A 20222-nucleotide genomic window follows, 5' to 3' on the forward strand; every position below is an offset into this window, starting at 1 on the left:
CGTACATCATGATTTTTTTCATAGGTCTGATGCTTGCCTTGAATAGATATTTGTCTAAATCTTTATGTACAATATATGCCAAAGAGACTAAATGGACAAAACTCCAGTAAACTCTTTAGGTGTATATAATTCATCAGATGTTACCTATTTCTATAGGCAAATAAGGTAAAGTAAGAACAGACAATTTGTGAGTGAACTTGTAAAGATCATCTTGAATTTTGAATATGCATTGATCAAGTGCTGGCTCTAATGATATATATTAGAGGTATTCAGTTCGTCACTGGAAAAAATCTGCGTGTTTCAAGTTCAGATTTGGGAGCAGATTTTAGTAGGAGTTAATATTTTGATGGTTTTGCTTATTGCCGGTCATAACTTTATCCTAATTTTATGGATACACCATGAATTTAGATTGTTTCATGATCATCGGGCACAATTTTCATAACTTTATCCTAATTTTATGGATACACCATGAATTTAGATTGTTTCATGATCATCGGGCACAATTTTTGTTCTCATCTAGTGGATTTTAGTGGCCACCATGAATTTAGATTGTTTCATGATCATCGGGCACAATTTTTGTTCTCATCTAGTGGATTTTAGTGGCAAAAAAGTTTACAAAAAGCCCCCCAAATATTTGCAAAAAACCCCCAAAATGTTTGCAAAAAGCCCCCCCAAATATTTGCAAAACCCCCTAATATTTTGCAAAAAGACACCAATAATTTATAAAAAAACCCCTAGAAGTTAACAAAAAACACCTCAAAGGTATTATCTATATAGCTACTATAGTTAAATGGGCAAATGGGCGGTCCGTTTATTAAATGGGTGGGCAAAAACCCGCCCATTTAGAAAATATTAAATGGGTCATAAATGGGTAAATGTGCAAAACATGTCCACCCATTTAATACCCAAACCCACCCATTTAACACCCCTATTTGTGAATTAAGAAGTTTCTCCCGAACAATTCATCAAGATCACATTTTTTTCAAAGTATATAACAACGAACCCCCATTCACCACAATCAATCCCAAAACTATGAAATCAAACTCGAGAACTGAATCCAAAACCCATAGTCACCAATCAAGATCTCACCTTTAGCACAATTCGCCTTGATCAGAATATTATACGAGATTCCATTCAGCGAAAGTGACTCCGGGAACTCCTCAACCGCCTTCAAAACCCTATCAAACTCCCCACACTCAACAAACACAGTCAGCAGCGCATTGAAAGATTTCACGCTCCTGATTACCCAATAGTCACCAATCAAATCTCTTGTGAGCCATAAACTCCCATCACCATGTCGTCCTCTCGTCGCCGGCGGCCCTCATCGTCGTCGTCGGCGACCTTGTACCGATTCCGACGGACCTCCGTCCTCTGGCTCGATCGTAGAGACATCGTTGATTGATCGGAGAAGTGGAAACCCTAGAAATTTGATTGGCGAAATCCTAGAGAGGTCTTAGAGTCGAATGGGTCTTTTTCGGGTTTTGGTTTTGGAATTCGGGCGGGCAAATGGGTTAACAGACACCGCCCATTTAGTGCCCATTTAGTGTAGTTTAAAATGAACCCGCCCAATTAGGTCCATTTAACTAAACGGGTAGGTTTTGGACGGGCCAAATGATGGGCGGGCTAGGTGGGTAAATGGACATGGGCAGAAATTGCCTTTCCTACTTAAATCAAAGTGACCCACTTGAGGAAGTCTTGTTAGATTTCACTTGTGAGTGTTGAGATTTACACTTGAGCTGTAGAAAGATGAGTAGGGATCATTTGAACCACCAAAATTTTCCTAGTGACTCTGCAAATTGACAATATGGTAACTCATCAATGAATATGCCATTACCCAATTCTTCTCTTCCCATGTATCAAGGGATTCAAATGGCTTCATCTTCTTCATGCCCTCAAGTTTCAATGGCTAATGTATCATAGGATTCTTCTTCGAAAGGGCTCGATGCTAAGAAGAGGAAGAAAAATAGTCAGGTAGAATTTAGTTGGTTTTCTCAAGTTTCATGCTTTGTTCTACTTTATAATTTATCTTCATATGGTAGGATATGGAACTAGACCAAGCACAAAAAAACCCAAAGGAAAATGTGAAAAATAAGCAAAATGTTGAATGCAGGAACTCAACTGTAGCTACAGGGAAATCCAAGGGAAAGGATGCAAAGGATAGCACTGATGGAGCTAAGCAAGATTATATCCATGTGAGAGCACGTCACGTCGAGGGCAGGCAACAAATAGCCATAGTCTCGCAGAGAGAGTATGTACATATGAAGTAGATGAAAACTTGGAAAAATTCTACTATGTGTTCTTATGGTTTGGTTGTACTTGGATCAAAATTTAATGAAATGTATTATGTCTATTTAGTGATTAATTTTGGTGTAATTTCTTGCGATTGTATGTAAAATGTATTGATGTGCATAATAAACTGAAGATTATATATAAATTATATGTATCAACACCTGAATATTATGGTACATAATATGTACATAATCTTGAGATTATTGTATACATAATATATATATACAGATTATGTACATAATCTTCAAGTTACGATACACTATTAAATCTCATACACTTGTACATAATCTATACATATCATTCAAGTTAAGGGAGCCCAACCTCATGCTATGACATATATTAACTATATATTATTTACCAAATGTACACAAAATGCAGATAAATGATTATAGCATATAGTAGGCATTCATAATTTATTGTAGCACATAACAAGCATAATAAACATGTTAACTCTCCTAATAACATGTTAACTTTTTAGCTGAACATGTTAATGTTCATCATAATATGTTAACTTTTATTATTACATATTAACTTTCATAATAATATGTTAACTTTCATTATTACATGTTAACTGTCAGGTGAACAAGTTAACTTTTATCATAATATATAAATCTGAACATGTTAAACTTCTGCTGTATATGTTAACTTTCATCCGAACATGTCAACGTTAACTTGAACATGTTAACTTTTACTTGAACACGTTAACTCTCAGTTGAACATGTTAACTTTTGGCTATATATGTTAAACTTTCATTCCAAGATGTTGACCTTAACATGAACATGTTAACTTTTATTTGAAGACGATAACTCTAAGATGCTGCTACGAAAATGATAATATGTTGCTATAAAAATGCTATTGTGTACTCAAGCAATATCAACTTTGTGAATATACGAAGTTTTGTGTAATGTACTTATTTAGCTGGGGTATACTGTTTGTATTTTCTATAAAATATCTTGGTGCTAAAACTACTTTTAGCTGGATAACTTTCAGCTAAAAAAGTTACTTTCATTTGACTACGTTAACTTTGAGATGAACATGTTGGCTTTCAACTATACACGTTGACTTTCAAATTCAGTATACTTTCAAGTGAAGATGTTAACTTTCAGCTGAATAAATTTAATTTAATTCTAAGATGTTAGCTTTAACATGAACATGTTAACTTTCACGTGAAAACGTTAACTCTCATCTGTATATGTTAACTTTTAGGTGTATATGTTAACGTTCAGGTTTATATACTAACATTCACGTGAACATGTTAACTATTAGCTGTATATGTTAACTTTCATCTGCATATGTAACTTTTTTATGAACATGTTAACTTTCAGCATAATATGTTAACTTTCTTATGAACATGCTAAGCATTTGGTACGTTGCTTGCGGTTGAGTGAATTCTTTTGTGATTTGTATATAATCTTCAGGTTTTGATACACATAATTTATATATAATCTTCACTTTATTATGCATATCAAGTTCTATTTGAATGAACTTGTACATATTCATATGATAACCATAATACATTTCACATAAAATCACAATAAATTACACCAAAATTTATCACTAAATAAACACAATACATTTCATTAAATTTTGATCTAACTACAACCAAACAATAGTTTTCTTTCTTTCCTAGTAACTGTTTGTGGAAAATTTACAGTAAAAAGACAATAAAAGAAAATTGACTTGTATTCTCTCAAAATCGATTACAATTTGGATTCCGATTACAAAAGAGAGGAGAATGAATTGGATTCTCCCCTTTGTTTAATTCTGGGTTCTTCACGGTGGCGATGAGATGCCTCCCTCGAATGTTCGTGTCGAGTTTGCTTCTCGTTGACGATCCGACGTCTTGTTTCACTGGAACATGATCTTCTCCTCACGATTTGACGTTGTGGAGAACTTGCGTGGCAAGTTTTAGAACTCTTGATGAGTTGATTGATCTTAACCGTAATTGGTTAGACAAGCCAAAGATCTCTTCTTTTCTGTTAAGGAGAAGGATCCAAAAGCCAGCCCGAGATCTCTTCTTTGCTGCCCAAAAAGAAGGATGAAAGATCCAGTAGCTCGAACCCCCGAACTGAATTGATTTTCAGTTATTTATAGGGGATTAAGGGGTGTAACCACCTCCTTAATTCACTCCTAAGTGGGGCTAATGGGATGTAACCGCCCCCTTAAATCACTCCTGAGTGGAGTTGTGATCCCCTCAGATCATGGGAAAATAGTTTTGAAACCGTTTAGCTCGTGTTTGAACGAGTCAAACGCAAATCATGTATTCTGGAATGAAATCTGCGTTTGAACGCAGTGTTTGCGAGCTGCGTCTGGCGGTGGTTAAAGTTGCGTCTGGCAGCGAGTGAAGCTGCGTTTGGTAGCGGTATAGAGTTACGTCTGGCAGCGAGTGAAGTTGCGTTTGGTAGCGGTATAGAGTTGCGTCTGGCAGCGCTTGGAGCTGCGTTAGGCAGCGGTTGGAGCTGCGTTGAGCAGCGGTATAGAGCTGCGTTGGGCAGCGGTATAGAGATGCGTCTGGCAGCGGTTGGAGCTGCGTTGGACAGCGGTTGGAGCTGCGTTGAGCTGCGGTATGAGCTGCGTTGAGCTGCGTTCGTGGCTATGAACGTGATGCATCTTGATGCTGGTGTGTGGGGAGGACTTCCGCAGCTTGATTTGAAGAGACCGTCGATTTGTAGTCTCTTTCTGTCAAAGCGTTGCAAAGATCGTCATTTTGTAATCTTTGCTTTAGCTCTCTGATATGTGAGAGTCGTCAGATTGTAACTCCCGATGTTGATTATGAAGGCTGTTTGATTAGAGCTTCCATCAGTTGTCGTGAAGGTCGTCAGATTGTAACCTTTAGCGATCTACGTGAAAGTCTTCAAATTGTAGCCTTCTGGAAGTCGTCAGATTGTAACTTCCATCATCGGTGTTTTGATGGGGATCAGCTATCTATTGTGATTTTTAGACAGCCTACAGAACCCCCTCCAAAGTTTTCGAAAGTTCGCGGTTGACTGGGACGAATTTTCGGAATACTTTGGATCTCAACTCTGATCTTGGAGCTGTTGATTCCTTGTGGTAAAGGATTTGTTCTCTGCACTTGCTTCGAAGGCATCTTGGTTGAAGGGATTTGCACGTAGGACCTGTGTGAAGGTATGCGCCATAATCCTGCTTCTGGAATGTGGGGGTGGACCCTACATTTTGAACTTGAGATGCGGGTCTCACCCTTACATGTTGAATTTGGAACACGGGTGTGACCCCGGCGTTGATGAGCTTCAAATAGAAACTGTAGCGACGGTACAAGCTACTCATTAGTAGAAGCTATCAAACGTCACGTCACGACTCACCTCTATTCAGCTGATGTGCCTACAAACATGCATAGGATTTTTGGCAAACCCTCAGCCATCAACGGATTTGATAAGCCTTTACCGACTACCGTTTGAGTCGGGCTAGCATGTGAATTATTTGAATCCGTTTCACATGTAATGTTGTGCTAAGAGAATGAACTCTCTTAGACTTGATGCTATGATTTTGAATACATAGATTTTGTTATTTTCACGGGAAAAGACTAACCGGCAGCATGTGTTAGATGCAGACTTATCTTTATTTAGGGATCGAGATAAAGTCCCCCATGCGTGTAAGGCATGGATTCAGAGATTATTAATTTAATGATAATCACTGGCTACGATATTAAATATGTAGACTTTGTCGTTATTTCTTCCTGTGTTACTTAAAACACTGAAAGAAAATTAGAAGCGCCAGAGGTGTAATATTAACTTGGCATGAATTTTCACTTAGAATGAAATTTAGAAATTTTCTTTATTATCACTAGGATAATTCCAGAAAATATTTAATCCGTTGGGGATTTTATAATGACAACTTGCTATTCTTGTTGAAAAAGGATTAACAAGTTCATTGGGGGGTTTGACTGTTAGAGGTGTGATGTTAACCTAACAGTATTTTTATGGACCTATCGCTCCGTTGATGAGAGTCGATAAGTGGAAAGTGTTGCGATCGGAGCAACTTTGAGGACCTATCGCTCTATTGACGAGAGTCGATAAGTTGATTTTGTCAGAGGTGTTTGATATTAACGTGACAAGAAAATGATACGATCGGAGCAATTTTGAGGACTTATCATCCTATTAAAGAGGATTGATAAGTGGATTTTGTCAGAGGTGTGATATTAACGTGACAGGAATTTGTTGCGATTGGAGCAACTTTGTGGACTTATCATCCTATTGACGAGGATTGATAAGTGGATTATTGTCAGAGGTATATTGTTAACGTGACAGGAATGTGTTGCGATTGGAGCAACTTTGTGGACTTATCATCCTATTGAAGAGGATTGATAAGTGGGTTGTCAGAGGTATGATATTAACGTGACAAGAATGTGTTGCGATTGGAGCTACTTTGTGGACTTATCATCCTATTGAAGAGGATTGATAAGTGGGTTGTCAGAGGTATGATGTTAACGTGACAAAGTTTGTAGACCTATCGCTCTATTGAAGATAGTCGATAAGTTGATTTGGTCGTCAGATGTGTGATATTAACTTGACGGGGTGAATATTGCGTACTTGTGACTTGCACAAGATTTTGAGAATTAGCGTCTCGCTGGGGAAACTTGCTATGTGAGTTTATCATCAGGAACGATGAGTTCTGATCCTTGTTATTTGAATAAGATTTTGAAGACTTAGTGTCTTGCTGGGGAAGATTGCGATTTGAGTAATTTCGAAGACCTATCATCCTATTGTCAAGGATTGATAAGTTGATTGTCAGAGGTGTATTGTTAACGTGATAAATTGGGAGTGATGCAAGCTGCATTCATACTCTGTGGGGGTGATGATCGTCAGAAGTGTAATGTTAACTCGACGATGTGAAAGATTCATTACTCTTAATCCAGTGGATTCCAAGTAACCAACCCCCAGTCTTGATTAAGACTTAGCAGGGAAATAAAAAGAGGTAGACAAGGCACATCACCTAGTGAGGCACTATCCATGAAGTCGGAATAGAGGCACATCACCTGGTAGGCCATTATCTGATGAGTTTGACTATCAGAGGTAACGGTTAACGTGATAGTTTTGGTGGACCTGCCATCCTACTTGAAGAGGATTGGTGGGGGAATTTGGAGGAAAAGGACTATCAGAGGTGACAGTTAACGTGATAGTTTTGGTGGACCCATTGGCAAGAGAATTTGGAGAGAATGTGCTATCAGATGTGATTATTAACGTGATAGTTTTGTGGACCTGCCATCCTATTGAAGAGGATTGGCAGGAGAATTTGGAGAGAATGGACTATCAGAGGTAATCATTAACGTGATAGTTTTGTGGACCTGTCATCCTATTGAAGAGGATTGGCAAGTTGATGGACTATCAGAGGAAAATGTTAACGTGATAGGTTTAGTAGATTTTATGGTTGACAGAGGTATTCTATTAAACATAACAACTCAGAAAATTTATTACTTATAATCCAATGGACTACAAATAAACCAACCCCCAGTCTTGAACAAGTGCAAAGGGGAAATGAGAAGACATGACACATCGCCTAGTGAGCCATTATCTAACGAGTTTGACTATCAGAGGTAACTGTTAACGTGATAGTTGTTGGACCTTAGGAACGACATTCTGCAACTTCTATTCGGGCTAGGAGGTCGGTCTGCAAGTTGTGTCGACAGGTCTCTACTAAGGTAGACTGTGTCATACCTGACGAACACCGGAGAGCCATGGTTCGGAACCTCTTGACGAAGGCTTTGACGGACTCCCTCTTCTTCTTCTTAGTGACGAGAAGAGTATGGATGGAGACTTCTGTATCCTCTTCAAAGAATCTTGACAGGAATAGTCTCTCTAGATCTGCCCATTTTTTGATACATCCCGCAGGTAGTTTCCTGAACCATTCAAGGGCAACTCCCTTGAGGGTGCCAATGAACAATCGAGCCAGTATGGCGTCGTTTGATATCACATTCCTAGTCTGTGACTTGAAATGATAGATATGTTGGTTCGGTGATCCCGTGCCGTAAAAAGTTTATAGCGTCGGGACTTCAAATTTTGGAGGATAAGGGGCCGCATCCCATTCGGCAGGATAGGTCCTGGTAACTCCCTCATCATGGAGCTCGTTTCTGTTAGCAATGGCATTTAGGCGGGCTTCCAATTCTTCCATTTTGGCAGACTGGAGATTCTGCTCGTTCTCAGTCTCTCTTCCTTCATGAGAGGAAGATTCCAGGTTGTGGGCTTCTTGGTCAGAAGCCGTGTCATCAACCACCTTTCCCTTCCCTTTGGCTTCTTGGTCAGAAGCCGTGTCATCAACCACCTTTCCCTTCCCTTTGCTTGTGTGAGGTCGGGATGACAACGTTTTTCCTCTCTGGGAAGATTCTTGCCTGGGTGGCGAATATGTCTTCTGAGATTTGGCATTGTTTACGACAATTTGAGTCAACAGGGCCATGAGTTCATTGATGGCCTCTTGCTGAGATTTGATCATGGCCTCCTGCTCATCAAGTCTCTTCGTGAGATCTTCATTGTTTCCCGTCATATAAGCGGGGCTCTCATGTTCAACAAAAGAGCTTGATGATTAGGACTCTATAATGGCTGAGTGTTCATCATTGGAATTAGTTCCTGTAGCTAACCTCCGATAGTTTACAGGGGGAATGGCTCCTGTTTGCGTCCGAGTATGTTGATAAACTCCTTCAAACTCGTCTGTGATTTCTCTGACGGTCAGTGAACGCCTTGTCTCAGAGTCATTGGAACTAGGACCTGAGGTTTTCCCTCTGCCGATCACATTGATAGTGACCTCGGGATATTCGATCTCTGGAGACTTCTTCCTGTGAGAACGTCGTTGTTGGTTGGGCAAGGCAACATGCATTAATTGGTCGAACACCAATTGTTTGGCCGCAAATGAACAACATTGACATCCCGAGAGGACCGTAGGAATCAGTCGTTCACATTGGAATGAACGAATGACTTGTTGCATCGGTCTTTCTCTTGATATGAACTCTCTCAAGTCTATTGTAAGGACTAGAGAATTACTCACTGATCGTGAGGTTTAAATTGGAACCCCCAGTCTATGATTAGACAGGACTGGCTCTTGGTGAACATGGATCTGGTTTAGATGCCTTGGATCCATGAACTTCTTATATCCTGAGCTCCAGGTGTTGCTGGTGAAACGCAGTTCTGAGGGCTGCGTTCAGTCTTATTCACACAGAGCCTATGTTTGGGCTCATGGACGCGAGGCTTGCGTTCTGAAGCAGAAACGCAGAGCACATGGTTGCGTTTAGGTTCACAAACACGAAGCTCGTGTTGACTTGAGGATCGGTATTCTCGGAGATGTGCTTGTCGTTAGGATCTCCTCCTCCGTCGAGCGACATTCTTCTTAGCCTGCTTCAAGGCCTTTGTCGCCTCCATGGGCATCTTTCGACCTGATACCCATCGTCTTGGCGCGGGTTTGGCTGAAGCTGAGCCCACTCCATCGGGGAAGGGGCTGTCCGAGCAGTCTTCCTTAGGCGGTTCGGCTGCAATTGGAGCAGTTAGAGCTTTAGTCTCTTTGGAGACTTTGTGGATCTTGCGCATAGCCTTGGGGCTAAGGGATCCGGAGGAGAGGGCCTCCTCAAACTTGGCTTGATCAAACTCTACCACAAGAGTTTCGATGGTTGTTCCAGTGAGATGAACATCGGATTGCGACACCACTTCTTCATCAGAGAAGCTAGTCCCCAGCAGAGTCGCCATCTTTTGTTTGTGGAAAATTTACAGTAAAAAGACAATGAAAGAAAATTGACTTGTATTCTCTCAAAATCGATTACAATTTGGATTCCGATTACAAAAGAGAGGAGAATGAATTGGATTCTCCCCTTTGTTTAATTCTGGGTTCTTCACGGTGTCGAGTTTGCTTCTCGTTGACGATCCGACGTCTTGTTTCACTGGAACATGATCTTCTCCTCACGATTTGACGTTGTGGAGAACTTGCGTGGCAAGTTTTAGAACTCTTGATGAGTTGATTGATCTTAACCGTAATTGGTTAGACAAGCCAAAGATCTCTTCTTTTCTGTTAAGGAGAAGGATCTAAAAGCCAGCCCGAGATCTCTTCTTTGCTGCCCAAAAAGAAGGATGAAAGATCCAGTAGCCCGAACCCCCGAACTGAATTGATTTTCAGTTATTTATAGGGGATTAAGGGGTGTAACCACCTCCTTAATTCGCTCCTAAGTGGGGATAATGGGATGTAACCACCCCCTTAAATCACTCCTGAGTGGAGTTGTGATCCCCTCAGATCATGGGAAAACGGTTTTGAAACCGTTTAGCTCGTGTTTGAACGAGTCAAACGCAAATCATGTATTCTGGAATGAAATCTGTGTTTGAACGCAGTGTTTGCGAGCTGCGTCTGATGGTGGTTAGAGTTGCGTCTGGCAGCGAGTGAAGCTGCGTTTGGTAGCGGTATAGAGTTGCGTCTGGTAGCGAGTGAAGCTGCGTTTGGTAGCGGTATAGAGTTGCGTCTGGCAGCGCTTGGAGCTGCGTTGGGCAGCGGTTGGAGCTGCGTTGAGCAGCGGTATAGAGCTGCGTTGGGCAGCGGTATAGAGATGCGTCTGGTAGCGCTTGGAGCTGCGTTGGGCAGCGGTTGGAGCTGCGTTGAGCAGCGGTATAGAGCTGTGTTGGGCAGCGGTATAGAGATGCGTTGGGCAACGGTATAGAGCTACGTTGGGCAGCGGTTGGAGCTGCGTTGAGCAGCGGTTGGAGCTGCGTTGAGCTACGGTATGAGCTGCGTTGAGCTGCGTTCGTGGCTATGAACGCGATGCGTCTTGATGCTGGTGTGCGGGGAGGACTTCCGCAGCTTGATTTGAAGAGACCGTCGATTTGTAGTCTCTTTCTGTCAAAGCGTTGCAAAGATCGTCATTTTGTAATCTTTGCTTTAGCTCTCTGATATGTGAGAGTCGTCAGATTGTAACTCCCGATGTTGATTATGAAGGCTGTTTAATTAGAGCTTCCATCTGTTGTCGTGAAGGTCGTCAGATTGTAACCTTTAGCGATCTACGTAAAAGTCTTCATATTGTAACATTCTGGAAGTCGTCAGAGTGTAACTTCCATCATCGGTGTTTTGATGGGGATCAGCTATCTATTGTGATTTTTAGACAGCCTACAGTAACCTTTCATCCTATAGAACAATAAATAAAATAACAGCATCATCTTACATCAATCACTTAGCATTACAAAAATAATCACAAACCAGTATAACTATGTGCATATAGACCCAATCACAAATCTAAATGTAGTTTCTTTGAGCTCAGGAAAACCAACAGCACTCACACTACATACAAAATTATGGAAGAAGAGAGAACTTTCACAGCCGTGCCCCATCAGGTCAATGCCAGCATCGTTTCATAAGAAGCATCAAGGAACAAAATCGTTGCAGAACTTTAGATTAGACCATCCTATCCAACTACAAGCATGACATAAAGACTCATGTGAGCAGACGCGGTTGAATCAGGATGCCACAAGGAGTCACAAGCTTTGCCAAAAGACATAGCAGCAAATGTAGCAAAAGATGAATTTGGGCCCGAATTGGACATACTAATGTGCGACAGGTAACGAGGGCAAGTTGGTGTAGTATGACCTAAACTAAAACAAAGTTGGCAAATGCCTGCAGTTGTGCAAGACCCCCAGAATTCCATTAGATAAATCATTATAAGATGAATTAACTAAATGAGAAGATATAGTATTGTTAACAATATCAAAACAGTGGGAGGAGATATTACCATTAGTTGGGTTTGCCATTAAACCTCGATTTTGTACAAGAAATGGAGTTTATATTGTTAATGTTGATTGCCATAATAATCGCCAGGCCCAGCATAACTGCCGCGCCCATGACCTCTGCAATAGTCACAACCATGACAACCACGTCAGTTGCAATGACCCATTCCTATGGGTCGGTCTTGACTTTGTCCTTGGGCTTGGTTTTGGCCTTCAGATGTACGATCAGGCTGAGGTCGAGCGGTGAAAGCATCGCAAGTGCGCTGGGTGGGAGGTCAGATGTTGAGGGAGAGGGAGAAGGAGGTTGATGATAGGGATTTGGGGTTGGGGCAGGGGTTAGGGTTTTGGAGCTGGGGATCCTGGGGCTCGGGCTTTGAGCGTGAGAAGAGAGGCGAGAGAAAGAGGGAGGGGGAGGGGGAGGAGATTGAGAGGAGGAGGAGGAGAAAGCCACAGAGGAGGAGGAGGAGGAGAAGAAGAAGAGGCATTTTCTGGAGAGAGTGAGATTAATTTATGAGGAGTGTGAAAAGGGACTGAACACATTTTTGGGGGTTTTTTGGGGTTAAAGAGAAAGAGAAAAACATAGAGGGGCTGGGTCACATCCCCTTTATTTTTTAAGGCCTTGACATAATTTTCTCAAAAAAAAAAGCTGAAGATGTGTGATATATATCTTAAAGTTTTACACATTTAGAAGTTACTAGTATAGTGCACGTGCATTGCACGTGAACCTACTTGTTTTATGCTCTAAAATATTTTATGCAATTAGATATATAATTTATGGAAAAGTTAATTTTGGATGTAACTATGAAAAACCTTGACGACTTATTTATAATTTTCTCATCATTAAAACCCTAGACTACATATAAATATTTATGAAGTTTATTTTTGAAAGGGTTAAACTATAAATCTTATAAAGTTATAGGGTTCTCTTTGTAAATATGTGAATTTTTAAGGTTCTTTCTATAGATATGAAAATTTACTTTTTGGGCAATATTTGAGGTTTATTCTATAAATTTTACTAATTTCTAGTACTTTTATAAAATTAAAGATTTTCTATAAAAATTTGCAATTTTTAGAATGTCTAGAGGACGCAATTCCATTTTTAAAACCTAAAAGCCAATTTTATTTACTTATAATTTAAGATAATGTCATCGAATTTAATAGATATTGGAGGTTCTATTTGCATATTCAGAATACAATTTTAGCATTAAGATGGGTAAATAAAATACTTATTATAAAATATAACTTTACTGATTTTTGACTGATATGCAACAAATTTTGAAATTTTTTTTCTGCAAACATTGTAACTGATAGATGCATTTTGGATGTTTCTATGTTGGAGGGCTTTTTGAAAATGCAATTTCTAAAAGTCTTTTGCAAATTATTGAAGTCTCTTAGGACCTTTAAATTTAGAAATCCGATTTTCATTATTCTTTTATTAAGAGTGAGCTCATGAACTATATGTACACTATGTTCTATAAATTATTGTAATTTATAAAACTGTGCATGTGCATCACATCACTGTAAACTAAGTATCTTATTATTTAACCTATTAAATTAGCACTTAGTTGCTATACTAAGAACTTAATATTCTTTTATATATAAACTTAAATCATTGTATCTAACACTTCTACTGGAGATAATAGAGGTAGCTTTCTATTTTACTATAAAATTAAGGATTTCCTTTCTCTATGAATTTACTAAAAACAAATGCAATAAACAAGATAAATATATGTGTTATTCTAAATATTATTAAGTTGTAATATCATGCACGTAAATATTTGAAGTCTACTTTATGTTGGTAATTATATATGTCCTTCTGCAATGAAAGGAATATTATCTCATGATATATAAATCTTAAAATATCTGTTTAGCAGGCAATCGTCACAATAAGTCAGTAAGCATAAAACAATAGTGTAGTATCTTAAAACTTTACCTTGAATATTTACAACACACAAGAAAATCGATCAAAAATGATTATCTCTCTCTTCCATGTATAACACAAATAAAATTTAGTTTTCCATTCTTTTGCTTGTTCTTCCGTGATCCTTCTTCATGCCATATCAATGCGCCATGGTATTCATAGACATATAGTGTAGCGCCAATGTCCCAATAAAATGAGGTTATGAGCAAAGATTTACAACAAAATATTTATGATGTCATATTGTTACGTAAAAATGAATATTAAAATCTTTCAAATATAATACCATTTTTCTACTGCATAAATAAAGTTACGGCTACATGAGAACATTTACAACTAAAATACATGATATTTATGATTATGAATCATTACATAAAAATGAAGATCAAAAGGATACATACAAATTTTTTTAATATAATACCATATTTCTCCTATGTAGACAAAGCTTACGACTATATAAGAATATTCATGACTAAAGTACATAAAATACATCAGACCAATAAAAAGATAAAGATAAGATTCCTTGAAAAGGGAATAACAATGTATTAAGAATCAGCTTCTAAATTGAGAAAATATCAGCTTCGAGTATTGATTTTATGCCTTTTTTCGTCAATGAAGAACTTTATTTCATTACACAAATTTGAAAGTTATGTACATCAAAATCTTCTACAAGAAAACTGAAAAAATCAAAATAGTATCAACAAAACTATAAGTGCTTATAGAGCAAACAGCCATTCTTTCTGCTCAACTGAAAATGAGCTGTTGAGGATGATTGTCAAAATATCCACCTTTATCCCCCTAATTAATAGATCAATCTCTTAAAATTTCTAGTTAAAAAATCCTATTGTTTCTCTCTTTCCACAGATTATATATTGGTGGGAATCAGTATGCATGAATCGATCTCGTCAATGAAAGCCGAAAGTCAATAGGTGGGAGAAGATAAAGAAATTACTAAAAACCCGTTTCTTGCTAGGTGATTATGAACAAGTCTTATTCGGACAATATCAGAATTACAAACAAGATAGAAGAACAGTTGATGAGTACACGTAGGAGTTCTATTGGCTGTCATCCCACAATAATTTAAATGAGAACGAGGCCTAACAGATGTCTCGATATACCAGGGGATTGAGGATGACAATTCAGGATCATGTATCTTTGTAGCAGACATATACTTTGGTAGACACAATTAGCCTAGCTGAAAAGGTGGAGTGACAACATGGACGGAATGATAGAGGATCGTGGACAACTTCCAACGGGTCGCGCACGAGCTTTAATCTTGGAGGGAGCAAACAGTCTCAAATTGCTTCTGATCAAAGATGCTCCAACTAAGAAAGGTACATGACCAACGACAACAATAGCAATGAAGGCTACACCACCGAATCCATATGCCAAACCTGATCCAATCAAGTGCTACATATGTGGTCAACCTGGTCATCTATCCAATTAGTGCCCTAAAAGAAGTGCTGTGAATATGATGGATCATGAAGAGGAGGATATGGACCAAGATAACGATGAAGACTATGGAGGTGATAGGGTAGATCTTGATAATGGATATCAACTCTCGTATGTTGTGCGATGACTATTATTGGCTCCAAAGACTAAAGAACCACCACAGAGGTATAATATCTTCCGTATTAGGTGCACCGTGAAACATAAGACTTGTGTCGTTATCATTGATAGTGGCAGTAGCAAGAATATTACCTCTCGCAAGATGATGGAGAAATTAGGTTTGAAGACCGAGAAATATCCCGCTCCCTACAAGATCAGTTGGATTCGTAAGGGTAACGATGTGCAGGTTGATGAGGTATGTCGGGTGTGTTTTTCCATTGACCAAAATTATGTTGATGAGGCATTATGTGATGTAGTTGAGATGGATGTTTGTCATATGCTGTTAGGCAGACCATGATAGTTTGATGTTGATACCATGCACAGGGGGAAGGACAATGTTTATATCTTTAAGAAGGATGGTCGTCAAGTTGTGCTCATGCCTCTTACAGAGAAGGGCTAATCAAAACAGATGTTGTTGAAAAGAAGACCTTTTTGGTCATTGACAATGAAGATTTTATAAAAGATTTGAAACAGTCTGATGAAATTTATGCTCTTGTTGTATCAGGAAACGAGGATTCTGCCTCCACCAAAATTCCACCTGAAGTACAGACCCTCTTGCAATAATTTAACACAGTTATGCTGACGAATTCCCTTCCGAATTACCAATGCTTTGAGATGTTCAACATTAGATTGATTTCGTACTTGGATCACGCTTACCAAACCTACCACACCATCGGATGAGCCCAAAAGAAAGGGAGATCTTGCAGAAATAAGTGGATAAGCTCATCCAGAAAGGCCTTATTCGATCTAGCATATGCCCGTGTGTTGTGCTAGCCTTTGTGAAAATGACGAAGGAATTGAGAAAAATAAATTGAGATAAATATGAAACATAAGCAAGACAGACTCCACCACACCCAGGTGATAGGGTGTGTTAGAATCTGCCTTGTTTATCATGGGTATGGTGTCTGTCACACCCTGGTGTGGTAGAATCTGCCCTGTTTGTCATGGGTGTGGTGTGTGCCACACCAGGGTATGACGGACTCGTTTTTAGAATCCTAATTTGATTGGGATTGTATTATTGTTATAAATAGAGCTATGTTTTTTAGGGTTTTCTATCGATTGATTGGTTAGATTGAAGGTGATTTTGAGCACAGAAAAGAGAGATCTTTCTGAGCAATTTGTTTGAGGATTTAGTTTGAGAGATTTGTTTGAGAGGTTAGTTGAGTGATCTTGTAATCTCTACTTTGTACTCTCTTTTTCTATAGTGGAAACCCATACCTTTTTGCCCTGTGGACGTAGGCAATTTGCCGAACCACGTTAAACTTTTGTGTTTGAGTTTGTGGACCTGCCATCATATTGAAGAAGATTGGTAAGTTGATGGACTATCAGAGGTAACTATTAACGTGATAGTTTTGTGGACCTGCCATCCTATTGAAGAAGATTGGCAAGAGAATTTGGAGAGAATGTGCTATCAGATGTGATTATTAACGTGATAGTTTTGTGGACCTGCCATCCTATTGAAGAGGATTGGCAGGAGAATTTGGAGATTTGTTTGAGAGGTTAGTTGAGTGATCTTGTAATCTCTACTTTGTACTCTCTTTTTCTATAGTGGAAACCCATCCCTTTTTGCCCCGTGGACGTAGGTAATTTTTCGAACCACGTTAAACTTTTGTGTTTGAGTTGATGCCATTATTTTGGATTGTTTTGGCTTTCTCTCTCAGCGTTTGTATTTGTTCTGCCACGCACAACAAGTGGTATCAGAGCTCAGGTTACGCTTGGGCTCAGGTTACACTTGGGCTATTTAGAGGAGTAGATCACTTTGGAAGTTCGGGTAGGGCTTCGTTTGGAGTTAAATGTAGGATCTTTTTGGTAAAAATTCTATCTTTTCTCAGTTTTGGATCTATTCTTCGTTTGTTCCGTTTTGGTTGTTGGTGCTTTGAGGAATTATGGCCAAAAAAGAAGGAGTTGTGGAGGATACTTCTGGTGTGAAGACCATCCAAAGTTTGAATATCCACTCTATGAAGATAGACGTGGAGAAGTTTAATGGCACTAACAATTTTGAACTTTGGCGATATAAAGTCTTGGATGCGTTCAACGCATAAAATTTAGAAGATACTTTAGAATTGGATGGCAAGCCAGATGATATTGATGAGAGGGTTTGGAAGAAGATGAATCGAACGGCGTGTAGTGTGATTAGGTCTTGTTTGACTCAAGATTTAAAGTATGATGTGTTCAATGAGACTTCGGCTAAGAAGATTTAGGAGATCCTTGAGAACAAGTATTTGACTAAGAGCGTGGAGAATCGCTTGCATTTGAAGAGGAGGTTTTATCACTTCCAATTGAAGAAAGGAACCACCATTGGTGATCACATGAACCACTACACGAAGCTTCTTACGGATTTGACGAATGTAGATGTTATGATTGAAGATGAGGACAAGGCATTGTTGTTGTTGAGTTCCTTGCCTGATGAGGAATATAAGACTTTCGTCCTTACTCTTATCAATGGGAAGGCATCTCTTTGGTATAGTAAGGTCACCGCTGTACTTGTGAACTATCAGCTTCGAAAGAAAGATAAGGAGTCTACAAGTAACACAGTAGCGGAGGCGTTGGTCGTAAGAGGGAAGAATCCAAACCGAAAGAATTAGAAGTCACAGTCTAGAATAGGGCATCCTACAGTTGGAAAAGATTAGTATGCTTGGTGCAAAGAGACTGGTCATTGGAAGAAATATTGTTGAAAGCTCGACGAATAGATGAATAATAATCAGAAGGGAAAAGGAAAGCAACCATCATCAGATGCAAACATCGTTATATCAGATGATAATATTTCTGATACTTCTATTTATTCGCTTTCTATCAGTCCTACATGTAGCTATTCGGAGGAATCCTTCTCATAAAGGGAAAATTCTAGTAACCGACCGCATCGGACTAGGGGTTGAAGTCCATGAGCCCGTTGAGGTCCCGCGCTCACAAAGGCGTAGCTCCAAACATGTGACTCTTGAAGATGCTAACAAAGCGTTATATCCCCAAAAGAAAACGTGTTCGTCTGACGATGATAACGTTATACCTGGGAAGTTGTGCCAGCACACGATAGGTTGCTCCGGTGATCATGCCAATGAGTTATGCTATCAGGCTGGGGGTACAAATAAATCTCGAAAGAGAGATACTCAGGAGACGAACTTTTATTGTCCGTGCGCCAAACTAATCAGGGTAGTATTATCAGTGTGTAGCTGTCCTAAGACTGCTCCACAGAGAGTCTCAGTATTGGAAAGGATCTCCACCAGAATATCCAAGTCCAAGCCAAAGCGTTTTCGTAGAAAAAGATCAGCTGCGCAAGATGACGAACTCCTAGAAGTCACTATCAATATGGTCGATAAAGGTAAGTTAATGCGGAGTTTCAGTCCCCATCATTTTTCAGACATATCCTAACGTATAACTCGGTTACGCACGGGAACTACTAAACGTAGGGACTATCAGAGGATGAATAGAGAATTATCCTCGGATGATGAAGCATCTGATACCAACTCTGCAGTCGCTTCTGACAATACGGTATCCAGCCCAGGATAATCCCGCGAGGCATTTATGATCAACACCGAGCAAAGACCAAAATCCTTGAAGATGCTCTGGCCAAGCAGAGAGGGAATTTTAATTTAAAATGGAAATCGCTATACAGCAGATGAGAGAAACACATGACTAACAAATTCGGGCTCTGTCTAATCAGATTGGTGAATCTAGTTATCACAACAATGCCTACAGGGTAGGTGACGATTTAGACATGGACGAACATCTCAATGCTGATAACCCTCCCATTGACCAAAATACTGGGGGTGGCCCAACTAAAGACAATAACGTTGGGGGTGGTCCCACCAAAGATGATAATGTCGGGGGTGGTCGCGTTGTTCCTCTCAGAAATCGTCCAAAGCATGATACAGACAAGGACGAAAAGATGAAAGACCTCGAGAGCAAAATCAATGCTCTGATGTCTGTTTGAGAGGTGAAGAAGACCGGTATTCCGTGTCCTTACCCGAGAGAGTGAGAGTCAATCTCGTATCCGACAAAGTTTAACCTGATTAATTTTACACCGTTCCACGGGAAGGGCTCGCCCACTCAACACTTGATTTATTTTAAGTCCCACTTGGGAGTGATCTCTGGCAATGAGCCTTTGATGATCCGATCATTCGTTGGCACCCTTCGTGGGCCTTCCTTCGATTGGTACCGCCGTCTTAAGCCTGGAAGCATCAACAACTAGAACAATATAGAAAGCTTATTCCTCGATAATTTCTTTGATGATGACACCGAGATATCAATTAGGACGCTCTTTGAGGAGAAACTTTGAGGAGAAACAGGAAGACGAAAAGACGGTCGACGACTTCGTTAAGCAATTCTAGAATAAGGCGATGAATTACCGAGATCCGGTCATAGAGGAGTTCATAACAACATATCCATTGATATCTTAGAAGTTATGAGAGTAGCACTATCCAAGACTTGGAGATAGTTGAGGGTGCATGGAGAGCAGGCCGAACGCTTCCTTAGAAGAAAGAAAGTCGAGAGAAGCCAACCAACGGCTAACCCTACGAATTCGAGCTTCGCCTCCCGTGGTAAGGAGAAGACACCTGCAGTAGCTGTTAATGTTAATCAGACATCACAGGAGTAACCCTGAAGACAGCAAAAGACTTTGGATCTGAGACTCCAAAAAGAGTACTCATTCAAGGACGAAGACGTTCTGACCATTTTTGAGTCCCTCCTTGAAAACAATAAGATCAAACTGCCAC

The sequence above is a fragment of the Asparagus officinalis genome, chromosome 4 (genome assembly GCF_001876935.1).
Source record: "Asparagus officinalis chromosome 4, Aspof.V1, whole genome shotgun sequence".
Lineage (NCBI taxonomy): Eukaryota > Viridiplantae > Streptophyta > Magnoliopsida > Asparagales > Asparagaceae > Asparagus > Asparagus officinalis.